This window comes from Suricata suricatta, chromosome 8, assembly GCF_006229205.1.
Source record: "Suricata suricatta isolate VVHF042 chromosome 8, meerkat_22Aug2017_6uvM2_HiC, whole genome shotgun sequence".
Taxonomy (NCBI): domain Eukaryota; kingdom Metazoa; phylum Chordata; class Mammalia; order Carnivora; family Herpestidae; genus Suricata; species Suricata suricatta.
In genome coordinates, this window is record NC_043707.1 from 89,737,945 (window position 1) to 89,757,750 (window position 19,806).

The window sequence follows — 19,806 nt, forward strand, 5'->3', positions numbered from 1 at the left end:
GGGCAAACCAGAGCACCCAACCAGGGAGGATTTGATTGATGCCATCCAAACCTTTCCCTGTCCTGGCTATGTTTTGGCACTTGCAACTGGTGGTGGATAACAGCAGCACTTTGCAGACTTTTCCAATTGGCTGACCCAATACTGGGGACTGTGGGCACCCTTTGCAAAACAGAACCCTCTGCCTTCCTATACATACCTTCTCAAAGGAAAGATGGGGAGATGATTGGGGAAGTGGCAAGGTCAATTGCCTCATATCTGACTTGAATTATGAGGGACAGTTATTATCGTGGGAGTTGTGGCAACTACAAAGGCACTCAGATATCTCTCCAAGAGAGAAGCTGCTGTTTGCCTATAAGGAGGACAGTTAGCTGACAGCTTCTGGTTGTTGGCTTCTTCAGGATCTGTCTTAGCTACTGAGCTGAGGACAGGCTCTTTTTTTTCGGCAGCCCCCAGCCAAAAACTAAGTATGGTGGGGATACTGGGAGTTGGCTGTTTTTGCCCAATGTGGGACTCCTCTAATGGGCCATCTTTATTCCAGAGATTCCCTGTGGGTTGTCCAAGACTTTCTCAGATCTACATCATGGTCTGAGGCTCTTCTAGCACAACTATGCTTTTTCCCCATTATATGTTCTACAAGCATTATCCCCAAACAAAACTCTTATACCAGTAACTCTAGTTCAGTGGACTCTCCTGACAAAATTTACACACACACCCACACACCCACCCACACCCATACCCACACACACAGGTAAAGAACCCAGGGATATGACTAACATCTAAGCCATCCATGCAGCATGGAAAGACCTACTCATTTAGCTAACATAGTCTAAGTACCTACTTTGTGCACAAACGTTGTTCCTATTCCTCGACAAAGCCCAGTCTAATGAGGAAAACAGGCAGAAAAATAAACAGCAAAATACAGTGTGGTATCTTTGTATGTGCGTGCATGCTTCCATTGTTTAAGTAAATGGAAACTTCTAATGAGTTCCCAATGTTCTCCTACTGTTTTCTATAGTTGGGTGAATATCCACCTGCAATCTTGTTCTTGTTTGTTATTTTGCTTTGCCAAGTCTTTTGCTACCTACACAACAAGGTTAAATGTGAATGCATATCCAACTGGGGAATCCTAATAAATTCTAAGTTGGGGATTTGAATTAAAGAGTTCCTCAACAACAGAGTTGATCATATTGTCTTTGGAATTCCAGTTGCTGCTGTTTTATTGGTTTTGGCCCTGGAATGACTGATGATCAGCATATCTAATGACTGAAGTCCAGAAATAATAAGACTTGAGCCATAGTCACATTGAAGCCAATAATAATAATAAGCATCTACCCATACATTAAAGCCTTAGCTCACTAATTGTACTTGTAACTTAAGAAACTACAGCAAAAGACTGTTGAGAAGAGAACCAAGAACACAACAGAGGAGCCAATATTCTGCAGCATCGCAGTTGGATTTTTTCTGTTCTAGGAAACTCTAAAAGAATTTGTTGCCACACTTGGGGAGTTCACTGCAAGGTAGAAGTTGAGCCACATATTAGTTTTATGAATTGCTTATAAAAGGACCTGAATTGTATCTTTGACACAGAAGTATTTAAGTATGCCAGCCTGCTGACATTTTATATATTTTTACATCTTATAGTATATATTATAGTTTTATATTTCACATATTATCTTTTATATTATATATTACATATTGTATATATATCCTTACATATTGCATATGTGTGTATATATAAATAGAGATATCTCTATATCTCTGTATATAATCTCTATAGATATATATGGATAAATCCATTTTTATAGATATATAGATAGATATCTATATATAGATATATAGATTCCATTTTTATAGCTATCTAGATATCTTGATATCTCTAGATAGCTATCTATATATAGATATAGATACAGATAGATATAGATATCTATATATAGATACAGATATGTCCATTTTCTATAGATAGAGATATATAGAGTATATCGAGATATCTCCATTTTTTATAAATCTGGATCCTTGTTCTCAGGGCTGTGTGGAGGTTCCAGCTCTTCTCCCCCAAGATTTCTGAGGTCCTGCTCCTCCTAAGAATGTGGCTGGAAGTCTCCTTCTATGGCTCACCTGCCACCCTCCCGCCCCCCCCCCCACCAGCTTGATTCCTCTTGCCCACTCTGCACACCTTCAAGCCTCTGAGGCTGCTCTCCTTTCTGACTCTTTGTACCTCTCCACGCCCATATTCTGTCTCCTTTTCATTCTTCACAGCAGTACCAACACTAGGCTTTGTGAGTTACAAACTCTTCCTGACTGTATAAGAATAACAAAGGCAGGCAAGGGTAGCACAAACTGGAGTCCGATAAAGAATTCCTCTAAATCAATAACAAAAGTTAACCAAGTGTTTTGTTTTGTTTTGTTTTGTTTTGTTTTGTTTTGTTTTGTTTTAATAGAGAAAAGAACTGGTCTGGAGCTGAGAGTGAAGGCTTCATTTACCAAATCTCTCCAGAAGAAATGGAAGAAGGCTCAAAGCAAAAGGATTTACCCGAGGCCACAGAAAGGGTTGATGGCAGAGGAAGAATTACTCATGCTCCCACCTGAGCCCTTTACCCCATCCCCCACCCCTACCACCAAATAAGTACCTGCCCACGTCAAGCTGCTTCAGGACCACTGAACCTTCCAGAATTTCCATACTGATTGGTCAACAGTGGAAAATCTGAGGAGATGCAAGTAGGAAAAAGAAACTAAATAGGCATGATGGAAGTTAAGTCTTCCTACTTGGTCTGCATATCCTGTGACAGGCCAGGCCAGGCCTTCGAAACTGAGTCCTGACATCCAGAGGGACCTGAGGCTGTGAGTGAGGAAGCTGGCAGAAGTCATGGGTGAGCTGGCTCTCCAGGGGGCAGAAGGACAGGCAGAGGCAGACACCCTAGGTGGAGAAGCTAACAACCAGCCTGAGAGCGACAATGGGACCACCTCTTCTTAAGTCGGCCATGCCCATGGAGGGTGGAAGAGAGACCTGTTGTTCCGGCCAGGTCAGGGAGCCCCGACACTGGCCGGGCTGCCTCTTCTCTGTGCCCTTGTCCCAGGCAGGCCAGGCCAGAGTGAAAAGGCACCCCCAGAGGCTGCAGAGGCCCCCTGGGAAAGCTCTCCACCAGCACCCTCAGGCTCCTCTCGCCCACCGCCTCCTCAGCTTGCACTGGTACACTTTCAAGACCCTGTGGCTGTGGGATGTGATTGATTCAGTGGGCACCTTGGCGCGAGCTCCCCCTTCCCAGGAACGTGCCCCCACAGGTGGTCTGGGCAGCCCTGTCTCCACTTCTCCAAACCCAACCTTCTGGTCATTACCTTCGTACCCCCTTTTAAAAAAAAAAAAAGCAAAAACACAGTTTTAGACTTTTTAAAACCTTTAAACCTTTTTTCAGCAGAGAGGAAGGGAGCTTTTCTTTTTCTTTTCTATGGAAGGCATTGAAAGCTAAATTGGCCATCTCCAAGCTCTGGGGTCCCTCACAGAGCTCCACAGATTCATTTCTAGGGAAGGGCTGTTGTGCTCAAAGCTGTCTGATCAATTCACTGTCCTTCTGACCAAGGTAAGTGATACCTAGGACCCAGGAAATAAATGCTGATGATTTCTGGGGAAAAAAATAAGTAAATAAAAATGGAGAAAAGGCATGATTTCAAAACAGACATTTCATAAAAGAAGATTGAATCACTAGAGAACACATGAAACAGTAACCATAGGTGTTTGTGTAAACAATGCATAAATTCCTATGGATACCTTGTCATTCGTTAGGGAAACACAAATTAAACATGGGGGGTGGGGGGGGGATGCACCTGGCTGGCTCAGTCTGTGGAGCATGTGACTCTTGATCTCGGGAGTTGTGAGTTCAACTCCTATGTTGGCTTAAAATAAAGAAATTAAATTAACAACAACAACAACAACAACAACAACAACGCCAGCCACGAAGAGGTATTATTTCACACAAACCAGAATGGCTAAATTTTAAGGGATGACACAATCCCAAGTGTTAACAATGATGTAGAATACCTGGAACGTGCATGCACTGCTAGTGGGATATGACGGTACAGCCACTTTGAGAAACTGCTTGGCAGTTTACTATAAAGAATATCCCCACCCTAAAACCCAGGAATTCCACTTCTATGCATACCCAAGAGAAAGAAAATGTATGTTCACAAAAGGTTTATCCAAGAACATTAATAGCATCTTTATTCATAACAGTGAAACCTGTAAACAAACCAAATGTCAGCCAAGAGGAGAATGGATAAGCAAATTGTGGTATTTTGTTTACAATAACGACTGATATACATCTCAACATTGGTGAATTTCAAACATATTACATTGAGCACGAATGAGTACTTACTGTTTGGTGCTGTTTGTAAATTTCATATGAAATTCAAAAGACAGAAGTAATCTCTGCTGATAGAAATCAGAGCCTCCCTTATCTACGGTGGAAGTGGGACAAACTGAGAAGAAACGGACACTTTCCGGGTAACGGGAAAGTTCTCTATTTTAATAAGGGTGGTGGTAATAAGAGAACAATCAACTGTAAAACGGACTGAGCTGTACACCTAAGATCTGTGCAATTTATTGCAATAAGTTATACCGAACACAATCCTAATGCCTAGGTTACACTTTAGTCCAAGTAATCAGAGTCTCTGAGGACAGAATGTAACCACCAGGATTTTTTAAAAGCTCCCCACGAGCCTCACCTTCCACAACTGAAAACTCCACCATGGTGTTCCCATTAAAAAACTAAACTAAACAAAATAAAGCACTCTCTTTGTGTCTTTTAAAGGAGCCAAGTCAAACCTGAGGCAAGTTAAACACACACACACACACACACACACACACACACACACACACCTTTTTCTCCCACTGCATTCATATTTTTTAGATCACCACTGACCACAAAACAGAAAGGCAAGGCACTAACATTTATTAAGTATCTACCATGTGCCAGACACTATCCTCTGCACTTTATACTCATCATCTAATCTTTGGAACAATCCTTTGGTAATTATTATCTACATTTTGGAAAAGAAATCCTGAGTCCAAAAAGCTAGGTAATGTGCCCAAAATTAAAAAAAAAAAAAAAAGCACAATGAAGAATGAAAATCCAAGTGCACTTGATCTGCAAGGTTTTATATTGTGCTCACACAGACACTTTTCAGAAAATCTGACACATCGTAATTTGTAAAAACTGTATTAAAAAAAAATCAAGCCTTGATTCTTAGTTGCTAGAAGGCATTAGCTTTTGAATTGTTTGTTTTGTGGAAATCATACCTTTAAGATTTGGGACTTCTTTTCCTACCACATGAAAGGAGTGTTGTGATTTGGCAAGCAGTATCCGCCTGAATTTTACCACGGAGAGTCCTAGATTCCGCATCTCAGCTGACCATTGTCGGGCAGACTATCTTCTCATAGAAACAGCGTTATCATTGGTGGCTGCATTCCTGAGCTGTTCTCAGCATCAAATAAATTAAAGAGCAAAGCACTAATAAAACCAAATATATACCTTCATAATCATTTTTGAATAATCAAACTATGCTTACCAGCCTATAAAATGATCACAACCTTGGGGCATCTGGTAGCTCAGTTGGTTAAGTGACCGACTTCAGCTCAGATCATGATCTCGGGTCTGTGAGTTTAAGCCCTGCATCCGGCTTTGTGCTGACAGCTCAGAGCCTGGAGCCTGCTTCAGATTCTGTGTCTCCCTCTCTCTCTGACCCTCCCCCACTTTCCCTCTCAAAAATAAATCAACATTAAAAAAACTTGTTAATGATCACAATTTTCCCAAGGGTCCCCAGGATACTCATAAGCTGTAATACAGCTATGTAACATATAAATCTAGGGTATCATGAAATCAGTCCAAGATTAATTATCTAACTAAACATTTAAATAATTATTTTGCAGGGCACCTAGGTGGTTCAGTCAGTTAAGCGTCCGATTTCGGCTCAGGTCATGATCTTGTGGTTAGTGGGCTCAGGTCCTGTGTCAGACTCTGTACTGACAGTTTGGAGCCGGGAGCCTGCTACAGATTCTGTGTTTCCCTCCCTCTCTGCCCCTCCCCCATTCGTGGTCCCTCTCCCTCTCCCCTCTCTCTCCTCCCTCTCAAAAGTAAACATTAAGAAATAAATTTAAATAATTATTTTGCTTGTATTTTTTAGAATTTTAGGGGTTTTTAAAAGATGAGTTAAATGAACCATAACTCTGTAAGCTCATAATTTAATTTCCAAATAGTTTGATCAGGGGAATGCTATAGTCATAGTGTATCTGAATATCGTCAAGCTTTTGGAAATATCTTGATAAGAAGATAGAGGTAGGAGATTTTCCAAGATAAATGTCAATAAAAATCCCTGCAGCAAATATTTATTGAGGTTTATACACTGTATTAAACACTTTATGTTACTTAATTTAATCCTTCAACTTTACAAAGGATGAAGAAATTGAGGCTCAGAGAAGTTAAATAACTTGTCTAAGGATGCACAGCTATGAAATGAAAAGGTGAAGATAAAGGCCAAGCCATGGACTATAATGACTGTCCTCTGTAATAACAATGATTCAGCTTCTTGCACATACATACTGTGGTGGGCACTGTTCTAAGTATATTGCAAGTGTTTAATCATTTAATTCTTACAACAGTTCTGTGAGTTGGGTACTAAACTTACCCTCATGTGACAGTAGGGGAAAAGGAAGCACAGATACATCAATGTGTAACTAGAGGAGCAACTATTCCTAAAGAGTGCCAATTGCTTATCACAAGGACCTAGAACGGAGGTCTCGATGGCCACAGTAATCTGTCCCCTCTGACCTTTTCGTCAGAATTTATTTGGATAAAGACTGTGATTTACGCCCAAGTATAGGAAAGCATGAATTTGGTGTGGTTAACTATGTTGGATGGTAAAAAATGAGGATGCACAAAGATCTCAGTGGTCTGTAATAATGAGCTGAATCTAACAAGATGTAAGTCCTGAACAGGTCCAAAAAATACATCAGTTGGAGGCAAAATGAATGAATAGTGATACATGTAAAAGAATTGTACAGAGTTTAGATGACTGGAAGTGTGACTTGAGTAACGGATGACAACCAAGTGCTACCACTAGGCATCTGCTCCCACCCCTTCGTGCACACACACACAGCATTTGGAAATTAAAAATAAGAATGTGCTTTCAAAGTTACTACAAAGTAAGTAATAGGGGCACCTGGGTGGCTCAGTCGTTTAAGCATTGCATCTTGGTTTAGGCTCAAGTCATGATCTCACAGTTTATGAGTTTGAGCCCTGTGTTGGGCTCTGCGCTGATGGGGCAGAGACTGCTTGGGATTCTCTCTCTCTCCTCTCTCTGTCCCACTCCCACATTTGCGCCGGCGTGCGTGCTGTGCGCGCCCACACACACACACACTCTCTCTCTCTTTCTCTCCCCCTCTCTCTCAAAATAAATAAAGTTAAAAAAAAGTAATAGGTCAGGACAGACAAAAACAGCGTCACTAGAGATAGAAAACTTCCTAGCAAGGGTTTTATTTAAATCAGGTTAAGTGTACTATCATACTTCAAAAGAAGAGTAGAAACACCTGTGGGATTCTTGGTCAACTGTTGCAGCAAAGATATAGGAAAGTCATAGGAGCAAGGAGGAAAAGAATCCTAGATTCATGAACACAAGCACTTAGTTCTTGTGACAAGTTTATCTTTGTACAAAAGATGAATGTTGAAGAGTACCACAGATGAAGGTCAACACAACTATTACTGGAACATTCCAGTCTTCAGGAAAAATTTAAGGATACTCTACCACCCCCTCGCAGTGTTTGACACGATCAAGAATAAGGCTATTTTACGATTACGAGGTTGAGTGTTAGAAGGAGTGAGAGGGTTAACTGAGATGCAGTAAGCAAAGAATTTATAAGCTATTGTGATTCTCAGACAACATGATCACATATGTAACAAATTACAGAGGGAACTGTTGCACAGTGTTGGTGGGGATGTAAACTGGTATAGCTGTTGTGGAAAACAGTTTCCTCAAGAAATTAAAAATAGAACCACAATATCCACAGCAAACAAAACCACTATTTCAATGAAAGATCTCTAATCCCATGTTCGTTGCAGCAGTATTCACAATAGCCAAGGCATAGACACAACATGTTTGCCAATGATGACTGGATAAAGAAAGTGTCTCACACACACAGAGTGGAAATGTTTATATGCACACACACAATGGAATATTAATCAGCCTTAAAAAGCAAGGAAGCCCTGCCTTGGGATAACGTGGATGAACTTGGAGGGCATTAAGCTAAGTGAAAAAAAGCACAAGGGAAAGACAAATACTGCATGGTATTATTTATATCTGGAATTAAAAAAAATTTAAACAGAGAGTAGAACATTAGTTCCGGAGGCTAGAGGATGGGAGAGATTAGGGAGATGCTGGTAAAATGATGCAAACTTTCAGTCATGAGATGAATAAGGTCCGAAGATTTAATTTATAGTGTGGTAACTATTGTTGAAAATACTATAATATTTATAATATAACATATAATAATTGAAATTCACAGGGGCATCTGGGTGGCTCAGTCAGGTAAGCATCCGACTCTAGATTTTGGCTCAGGACCTGATCTCATGGTTCGTGAGATGGAGCCCTGTGTCCAGCTTGCCGACAGCAGAGTCAGCTTGGGATTCTCTCTCTCTCCTTGCTCTCTGCCCCTCCCTCTGCCCTCTCTTTCTCGCTCTTTAAACATATTAATTAAAAAAAAGAAATTTGCTAAGACAGTAAAACTTAAGTATTCTTACCAAAAAAGAAAGAATAGTGTATTAATGAAAAGTGAAGGGTATGTTAGCTAATTTGTTGGTGGGAATTCTTTCATAATGTATATGTATATCAAATTATCACATTGTACATTTTAAGTATAAAAGTTAATTTTAATTAACTTATTAATTTATTTATTAATTAAATATTATTTAGTTAATATTAAGTAATAACAAATTACAACTTTGCCTATTATACTTCAAAATGGCTAAATAATTTTTTTCATTGCAAAGAAGCTACAAGATGTGTTTAACAAGATTATAGAATACAAGGTCAATATACAAAGACCAATTATATTTCTATAAACTATCAATAAGCAACTTTAAAATGAATCAATTCCACTTATAATAGCAGTAATGGAATACAGTACCTAGAAATAAATTTCTTTTCTTATTAAAATTTTTTTAAATGTTTACTCATTTTTGAAAGCCGGAGAGAGACAGAGTGCAAGCAGGGGGTGAGGCAAAGAGAGAGGGAGACACAGAATCCCAAGCACATCCAGATTCCGAGCTGGCAGCACAGAGCCCAGTATGGAGCTCAAACCCACAAGCCCTGAAATCATGACCCGAGCCAAAGTCTGATGTTTAACTGACTGAGCCACCCAGGCACCTCTAGAAATAAATTTAATAAGAGAAGCACAAATTTCTACACCGAAAACTAACAACACTGCTTAGTGAAATTAAAGAGGACTTATAGGAGCAACTGGGTGGCTCAGGCAGTTGAGTATCTGACTCTTTTTTTTTTTAAAAAACAATTTGTTTAATGTTTATTTAGTTTTTGAGAGAGAGTGCAAGCAGAGGAAAGGCAGAGAGAGAGGGAGACACAGAATCCGAAGCAGACTCCAAGCTATCAGCACAGAGCCTGATGCAGGGCTCGAAATCATCAAATCATGACCTGACGCCAAAGTCAGAGGCTTAACCAACTGAGCCACCCAGGCACCCCTGTGTCTGGCTCTTGATTTTGGCTCCGGTCATGATCTCCCTGCTCCCGACTTTGAGCCCTAGTGGGGCTCTGGGCTGACGGAGTGAAGCCTACGTGGGATCCTTTCTCTCTCTCTTTTTCTGCCCTTACCCTGCTCCAATGTGCACTTGCTTCCTCTCTCTCTCTCTCACTCTCTGTCTCTCTCTCTCAGAATAAATAAACATTAAAAAATAAAGAGGACTTATAAAAATGGAGAAATATATGATATACATGGGTTAGAGGATTCAATATTGGCAAGATGGCAATTTTTCCAAACTGATGTATAGATTCAATGTTAATACCTATCAATATCCCAGTAGGCTTTTTGTGTGTGTGTGTGTGGAAGTTGGAAAGCTGTTTATAGAATTTATACAGAAGTGCAAAGAATCTGGAAGAGTAAGACAATTTTGAAAAAGGAAGAAAAAGAGGACATGACTTGCTTTTGAAACTTACCACAAAGCTATGATAATCAAGCAACAATAGACATTTCGATGGAAGGGAACAGAGATCAGGAACAGACTTTCACTATAGGGTCAATTGATTTTCAAAAAGATGCCAAGTAATTAAATGGGGAAAAGGATAGTTCTCTCAATACAGATGCCGGAGCAATTGAGTAAGCATCTGCCAAAAAAATGAAACTCAACCTTTACCGTACGCCACAAATAACAACTGAAAAGGAAACACTGGATGAAATATCTGCAACCTTGAATTAGGCAGAGTTCTTTCTAAATATAACACAAAAGGTAAGAACGATCAAAGACAAAATTGACACTTTGGACTTTATCAAAATCAAAAGTTTTGCTCTACAAAATACACAATTAAAAGAAATGAAAATATTTGCAAAATACAGCTCTGATAAAGGACTTGAACCAGAATATATAAAGAACTTTTATAATTCAGCAACAAGAAGACAAACAATCCAATAAGAAATGAGCAAAATATTTGAATAATCACTCACCAAAGAAGGTATATAAATGGCAGATAAGCATGTGAAAAGATGTTTAATATCATTAGTCATCAGAGAAATAAAAGCTAAAAGCACAATGAGATGTCACTCCGCACCTACTAGAACGATGAAACAGAAAAGACTGGCCAAGCGTTTGTGAAGCTTTAGAGAAACACATACGTTGCTCTTGGGAAGGTAAATGCCGCTTTGGAAAACCAGCACTTTTTAAAAAGCTACACATAGACTTATCAATTGACTTTCAACCCAACTGCTAGGTATCTACCCAAAAGAAATGGAAACGTGTGTCCACACATGACTCCACAAATATTCTGCTGTATTATTCATAATAACCTCCGAATTGGAAACGGTGTCTACCAACTGGTAAATTGAGAGACACAATGTTGTGTCCTCCAGAGCGGAATATTATTCACAACAAAAGCATTATACCAAATGGAAGGGGGCAGACACATTTCCATTTACATGAAAATTTTAGAAAAGGCAGAACTGTAGAGACAGAAACATCAGTGGTTGCCTAGGGCTGGGAGGGAAACAGATAGATTGCAAACTGGCTCAAGGCGACTTTTTGTGGTGATGAAAATGCTCTAAAACTGAATTGTGGTGATGGTTGTGTAATTGTATAAACACACTAAAATTCAATGAAGTTTATACTTAGAATGGGTGAATTTTATGGTATCTAAATTAAACCTCTATAAAGAGGTTTTAAACAAAACAAAACATAAAGCTATTATGACCTAATAGCACCCTTCTTGGCTCACCTTTGAGTTACTTGGTGCCTGTATAATTGGTAAAACTGTCCTTGAACTTTCCACACTCTCTGAAGACCGCGTGGAAGACCTGAAATGGATGATTTTGCAAGCAGCTCTAACGCTGGTGGAGGGATTTTCTTTCTCTTGGAGGAAGGTTGGAAGGTGAAAACTGACAAAAAGAAGCACATAGAGAAGGGAATGATCGGGGTGGTGGAGATCTTAAAGTCATATCCTAGTCATTCATCATTCTTCTATCAAATACCTTTTGGATTTTCCTGTTCAAATAACTTATGTGTCTATAAAATAGTGAACAATATGGACAAGGTCCTTGCTCTCTGGGACTTATGTTCTAGTGGTGTGAAATAAAGGAGGGAGGGGGAGAGGGGAAGGAGAGAGGGAGAGAGAGAGAGAGAAGTAAAAAGAAAGCACCTTAAGTACTCAGAAGAGTTAAAAGGGTGATGTTAGACATGACTGAACCACAAGAGGGAGCCAGTCTTGCAAAGACCAGAAGGAGGTGTATCTTAGGCACCCTGTGGGTTTGGTTCTGTTTTGTTTTGTTTGTTTTTTATAGAGTATTTATCCCTTGAGGCCCTCTATTTTTTCTTTGCTCAGCTTAAAATTCAGAGTTGGTAAATATAATCATTCCCTCAACTTCCTTGATCATATGAACCTCTCATACTGGCTGGCAAAATCACAACACTGTTCAAGTCCAACTGTCCACCTCTACTCGTCTCACTTTCAACTTGCCCCTGGGAGCTTAAGAAGGCCTGTGCTCTTTGCCAGCTAACATCCCACATCCCCCTCATCCATTCACTTTCCTACATTCTCCATTGTTACATTCACTTTTCTCTCTTCTCTTCCGTGCTCACTCCCGGCTGATGACTGTGCTTCTTTCCTCACTGAGAAAACTGAAGAATCAGAAAACAACTTCCACTTGTTCTTTTTTTTTTTTTAATTTTTAAATTTATTTTTGAGAGACAGAGAGAGACAGTGCGAGCAGGGGAGGGTCAGAAAGAGAAGGAGACACAGAATCTGAAGACAGGCTCCAGGCTCTGAGCTGTCAGCACAGAGCCCAACATGGGGCTCAAACCCACGAGCTGTGAGATCATGACCTGAGCCATAGTCGGACGCCCAGCTGGGCCACCCAGGCGCCCCTTCACTTGCTCTTACCACAGCCACATGTCCGTGTAGGCACCCTCTCAGGCCCTGCCTTCCCTCCTGCCGGTTGGGGTGCACTCTCAGGGCCGTGTGTACAGGCTCCCATGTGTGCATTGGATTCCACCTCTTGTAGACTCAGGACCGCCCAGCCAGCCAATCCTCCCACTCTACCCTGCATCATGAACTTTTCCTCTACTGCATCACCTCCACTGGTATACCAGAGAATCATTTCAGGCACATTAGAGACAAGTGAAGAAAGGTCTCCCCTTGATTATGTTTCCCTCATTTGGTTACCATTTTATTCCTTTGTAATCTTTCATAGCCAAACAGTTGTCTACACTGTACTAGCTGCCTCTAATTCCTCTTCTTTTGTTCTCTCTTAAATTCTCCCCATCCAACTTTTGTGCCATCATTGACCTGAAACTGGTTTTTTTAAGGCCAACAAAACAAACCAAACTAAAACACTACCATAAAGAAAAATGAATGAAGCAGTTCTGAGTAAAAGAAGGGGGATAAAGTCCTGAGCTCTGGCAGCTGGGTTGACTACCTGTGTCCTAAGAATTCCTTAGATGATTTGTCTTCTTTCCATGCCATTTGAACCATACTTCCTTCCTATGTATTTTCTTGGGTATCTACTGTTGCCCTGCTTCTTAAATGAGTCTAAATATCAGATTAACCTGCTCACAATTTTGTGAGAGGAGAGTGAAGCGAAATTATAGCAGTGAGTGAGAGAGTTTGCATTTCTGTTTTAGATCTGAAATTAAGGTGAAACCTCAGAAACCTAAAAGTCTCTTTACGCCAACCAGGAGTAACTTTAAAAGTCTGAGAAAGAATTGCCTCCAAACAATATCCTTCTATTCTAAGATAAATGGGGTTGCCATTTGTGATGATTTTGCAGCTACCCCTCTCTATAAATGGCCTCGCCAGGAATTATAGATGCTGACCTCAAGCAGTTTAGAAAGTCTGGCTACAGTACTCTGCTTGCTGATCTTATCAGCAGGAGCAACTGTGACTTATTCCTGTGAGGTGGCCTCAACTCCTTTTGTGGACAAGGTGGTTCCACCAAATGAGGTAGACTTTTTGACAATTGTCCTGGCCAGTTGGTTAATACAGGAAAGCTCAGTGGATAGTGCAGATCAGTATTTAGCAAAATGCAACTCACAATCCATTAATGGGTTATGAAATTAATTTGGTGGGTTGACCATTAAAAAAAATTTTTTTTTAATTTTTTAATGTTTTATTTATTTTTAATACAGAGCGAGACAGAGCATGAAAGGAGGAGGGGCAGAGAGAGAAGGAGACACAGAACCAGAAGCAGGCTCCAGGCTCTGAGCTGGCTGTCGGCACAGAGCCTGATGCGGGGCTCGAACCCACGAACGTGAGATCTGACATGAGCCCGAGTCGGAGGCCTAACCGACTGAGCCACCCAGGCGCCCCCTTCCCTAAAAATTTTTTAAGGTTTATTTTTGAGAGACAGAGAAAGAGAGAGAGACAGAACGTGAGTAGAGGAGGAGCAGAGAGAGGGAGACACATAATCTGACTCAGGCTCCATGCTCCGAGCTGTCAGCACAGAGCTCCATGAGGGGCTCAAACTCACAAACCTCAAGATCATGGCCTGAGCTGAAGTTATCGCTTAACTGACTGAGCCACCCAGGTGCCCCTGGGTTGGCCAATTTTTAAAAGGTGACATGGAATAGAAAATATCAGAATTCATTATACATAGTCAGGGTACGACATACTTTGTGACACTCTGGTTGAAGTTCCAAAGAGGCATGTCTTGGATCATAAAATTAAAGTTTTAAAAATTAAAGCCACTAGTCTAGGTCCATTCATAATGAAATAGCCAGTGTGGCTGAATGCACTAAGTCAAAGTCAGAGGACATTTGGAAAACGTCCACATCATTTTCAGCATCATATATCACTAGGTATGAGCAGAAACAAAGTAAATTCAGAGCATCTTAAGGATGGGCTTTTATACACAGGACCAGGTGAAGACCTTGAAATTTGTCTCTGAAAACTAAATTCCACCATAGAACCTTTATACTTTGCAAATCACATTCACAAACTTAATCTCATTTGAATTATATTGTCATCCTTTGTAGTAGGTAAGATAGGAAGGTGGCAGTATCAGATGCAGTTTTCAACAATCCATCCAGTTTCGGTCAGGAGCCCAGCCAGCAGCTGGGAGAAAGGATCTAGCCCCACAAGCCTCGGGGGGAAAAAGTTGGCGGGGGTGAAAACCTATGTGTGGGTCCCAGCCAAGTTAACTCGGGTTCAGGGCAGAACTCCAGTTCCAGGAGGGAGAAAGGAAAGGATGAACACGAACTGGGGCAGAAGCCCAGATATTAAACAAAGCACACAGATAGCCAGGCTCACCCCCAGCACATTGGATTTCATGCTCACACCTGCAAGGTTCCAGAACTCCATGCCTGGCTTTTGAGGAAGAAACGGAAACATACCATGTGGATAAGGGGCAGAATGGAGTGGTTATTTAACCTTGCTCACTTCACAATTCTGCCTAGTGCTGGTGAAATTCCAATGTTCACCCAGTCTGTACAGACCAAACTTTTCTTATTCAAGGGTTACTCTTTGTTTTAAGGAACAAAGACTGTTCTGGGGGTGGGAGGTATATGTATTTTTTCACCTTGCCCAAACCCTGTGTGAATCAAATACTTCTTAAGGGAGCCATAAGGAAAGCACGTATGTATCAATCTTATGCTAGTAAGCTCAATGTCTTTTCCACCATTGCATCCCCAGTAGGTAAGACATAAACATTTGTGACTGAGTTCCTCAAGGGCAAAGTCTATATCTTCTTCGTCTTTGTTTCTTTAGCACCTGACCCAAGGCTGGGAATAAGTTTCTCAGAAAATAGTTCTTGATTAAAGTGGTCTAATTAATTAACAACCAGAAGTGCTTTCTATTAACTACCCGTCTCCAACAATATTTCAAAGGTACAATCTGGCATAGTTTTCACACAAATACAAACGAATTATGCTTCTTATACTGAACAAGAACACTGTTTCAAAAGCTGCAGAATCGTCTGATTGGATGGGGTTTTTTAAAGGTAATCATCCTCCTGTACATGAAAATGTGAGGGTTTGTTTTTGTTTTTGTGTTTGTTTGTTGTTTGCTTTGATGTTTTCCTGTTTCTATAAGCTTTGTCATCGCTTGGGTATTTGTGAAGCCAGGTCTTAAGTAAATGCTTCCCAGTTAGATCATCAAACAGTAGTACAAATCAAGTGGTTTGGCTTTGGTCTACCAGTATCAGCACAGTTACTTCTGTATGTATTTTTTGAAGGCTGAAGTGTGAACTTCTTGAGGGCAGGATGTATTGATTTTCATAGTCAAAGAACTTCATTAATACGAGTTTTAGGTGGAATTTTTTTAAGGGAGGAGAGGCAGAAAGAGGGAGTGAGAGAGAGAGAATCGCAAGCAGGCTCTGCGCCCAACGCAGAGCCTGACGAAGGCTCCGTCTCATGAGCCTGAGATCATGACCTGAGCTGAAATCAAGAGTTGGACACTCAACCAGGTGCCCTCGGTTTGTTGAATTTTCCAGAGCAGGAAGCTAAAAGGGAAAGAGTAATTCTAGGTAGTACATGGGGCAAATGAAAATACAATTTAAAAAATTATTACAGTCACCTGTTATTGAAAATCATGTTCTAAGCATCATACCAGGGTGGAGGCTTTATGTATATTTTATTAAATTCTGATTAAATTTCAATCCTGAAAGCTTCTCTTTGGGCTAGGTGACATTATGTTCGTTTTATGAGTAAAAAAACACAAACAGAACTGATGAGAAATTTGCCCAGGAAAACACAGCTAATAATAGATAGGCAGAGCTGAGATCAGAACCTGAGTCCAAAGAATTATCCACACACCAGGAATTGTCATTGTATTTATTTATTTATTTTTTTTTTTGAGAGAGAGCAAAAGCGAGAGAGTGAGAGAGCGAGACAGAAAGAGAGAGAGAGCGCGACAATGAATCCAAAGCAGGCTCTCTGAGTTGTCAGCACAGAGCCTGACAATATGGGGCTTGAACTCATGACCATGAGATCATGACCTGAGCTGAAGTCGGATGCTTAACCGACTGAACTATCCAGGAACCCCAGAAATTGTCTTTTTTAAAGTGTATATCAGAGAGATGAAGAATATATTGTTAGAGTGCCTATAAGAGCTCTACTTTAAATTTTTTAAAATTTTATTTTATTTTATTTTTGAGAGATAGCGTGAGCAGGGGAGGGTCAGAGAGAGAGGGAGATACAGAATCTGAAGCAGGTTAGAGCTCTACTTTAATCAGCAACCAAATAGTTCCCCAGAGGACTAAAGTTCCATCTTTGTGATGATGTGTGAGTATACATGTCTGGAAAAAACATGGAGGAGTTTTTTTTTTATGTTTTATTTATATTTCAGAGAGAGCGTGAGCAGGGAAGGGATAGAGAGAAAGGGAGACACAGAATCTGATGACAGGCTCCAGGCTCTGAGCTAGCTGTCAGCACAGAGCCCAACATGGGGCTTGAACCCACAAACCATGAGATCATGACCTGAGCTGAAGTCGGACACTTAATCGACTGAACGACCCAGGTGCCCCATGGAGGTATTTCTTATACTTTTGATCTATGTTCCTTTTTTCTCTGTTCAGCTTTGTACTTAAGGGAGGATGTGACTTTACATATATAATTATGGTCCATCTCCACCTTGCTGGAGGGTAACATTGTTGCAATTAAAATGATTATCCCACTTATTATCTGGGATGAAACATATGTTTTAGATATTACCATCAGTAATACCAACTTCATTTGCCCCAACCAAAGGAATACTTGTAGTTTATGTTCAGACATGGGATGGAACCTCATTGGCCTGCCTGTGTATGAACTCATCTGTGACAATCCAGACTCTCCTCTGAGCTGTCAATATGATTGCATATATCAATTATTCTTCAGTCATTTAAAGCTACAAATGTGCACTCTTTGTCCATGCTGAGATCTTTTCAGCAGCCCTCTTCCTACTGCTCTACTGCCAGCCTCCTCACTGCATTCCAGGAAGACAGTCGCAATAAGAATGCTGCCTCTGGCCATTGGATTCAGCCATTTGATTTAAACCATTACTGAGCAGGATTAAATCACAGTTTTAACTTTACCAACCTTTTGGAGTCTGTGAAAGCAAAAGTCAAAAGTCAAGCATTGGCATAACCAATTGTATGAATCAGAAGGAATTTGAAGAAGAGGAACCAAACATGGTAAAAAGAGCGTTGAAAGCAATAGTTTAAAAAGAATTGAGAAACCGTCGAAGATGGTCTGCAAAGACATAAAAATCAAAAAGCATCTTCAGTGTTTTGCCTTCACCAGAAACATGGAAGGACTTTTCTAGAAATGGTTAGGATGGAATTACTGGGGGGAAAAAATCCTTATCAGGCCTTAATTTATTTATTCATTGCCAGGCAGGGTGCTAACTATGGGAGATATAAAATGAACATGGCATGGCCCTGGCTCTCAAAGCTTACACTTCAGTTCAGGGAAATACATCAACTGTAAGCTTTAGTGTGGAGGGCACTATGAAATAAACATTGAAAGGATATAGTGAGTGTACAAAAGCTGCAGTGATCTACCCCGCGATTCTAATAAATACAATTCATAAGTATCATGTAAGGTTAGTCAGTGAGATGACCAACTCTCCCAGGGAAGAGTGAAGTGGAGTCTGAATTAACGGATGTAGTTGAGTCAAAACACAAGAAAGAGGGTTTTGAAGAAGCAATCAATTCACACCAGTCCCAAGAAGGTAATGATCTGGTAAGTGTTCTCCATCTTTAATTTCCAGGATTTCACCCTACGTTCAGAGCAGAGTTGCTGCCAAACGTTACTAAGCACCTCCCCCAACCCGGTGCCCACCCCCCACCTTCCGTCTCCACCCCTCCAACAGAGCAATCAAGTGAGCAAGGCTCAGTCCAAGCTCCGCCCTAATTAATTGTAGGACCTGGCGCAACTTGCATCACTGCTCAGGGCCTTGTTTCTGCGCCTGTGAGGCGAGGAACCCTAGTAGACACTAAAGTCCATTTCTACACTGAGTTGTGAAATTGAGACAAAAAAACCAGAAAGGAAACTCAAGAGAAACAAAAGTGAAAGTGCCTAAAGGAGATACAGTAGTAAACAAAAAATTTTATACCTCACCGAAAAATAGGCAGCGTTCCCAAATACTTTGTTTTTTCCACCAACCGTGAACACGAGACTTGGGGAGAGAATGACATGTCTCTCATGCCCTCCAAATGTGAAAACGATCAGTGTAACACGAATCCACCTTGCACGCAACTGTCTGAAACAATGCTCACTGGCCCTGAAAAGCTACTTATTAAAAATTTCGTACAAATTAAATCAAGCCATGACCAACGGTCCCGTCCCCACATAACCCCACCCCCTACCCCCACCCCCCCGCTCCAATGGAACACCACGCAAGGGTGTGTCCGGCTTTGGGGAGAGAAAAGCGGGTAGAGAAAGGAAGGATTCCAAGCAATGTTAGATTCTGCCTGGCGTTGCCACGCGGTTGTCATAAACAACAGCATCGAGACAAACTATCTTAAAACTCAGGAAACCCAATAGCCTTTAAACTTTTATTATTTCCTCCGTTTATGCCGTGACTTCCCTGAACGTAACCCAGAATCTTACACCCGCCTGGGAGCGAGGGCGCGAGGTCCGGGGTGGAAGAGCAAGTGGAGGCGGCCAGAAGGGACCAAGCTGACAGCTTCGCGGGGCGTTTGCAGCGCGACGCCACGGCTAGAGGGTGCGACCTGGACCCACGGGGTCACTGGGCTCCCTAAATGGGAGGATGCTCCCTGTCCAATGCGGGAGCTTCCCTTCTTGGAGAAGAGGGAAGGGCGCGCGCGTGCAAACACACACACATCCTTCCCCTGGAGTTGTGTCTCGTCTCCCTTTTGTTTTTCTCCCTTCCCGGTCATGAGACCCGGAAGTTTTTTTTTTTTTTAAACCTGTCCCTCTCCCTTTTCCAAACCACCCCCCTAATCTATCACATGGCAGAGATAGAATAAAAACAGAAAAATGGCGACGGTCACGTTGTGGCGAGCCTTGCTGCGTCATTAGATAATCCTCATGCAAATAGCGGGAAGAACAAAGGAAGGGGGGCCCAGGACCCCCGGGGGCGTAGGTGGGCGTGGGGGGCGGCGGGCCC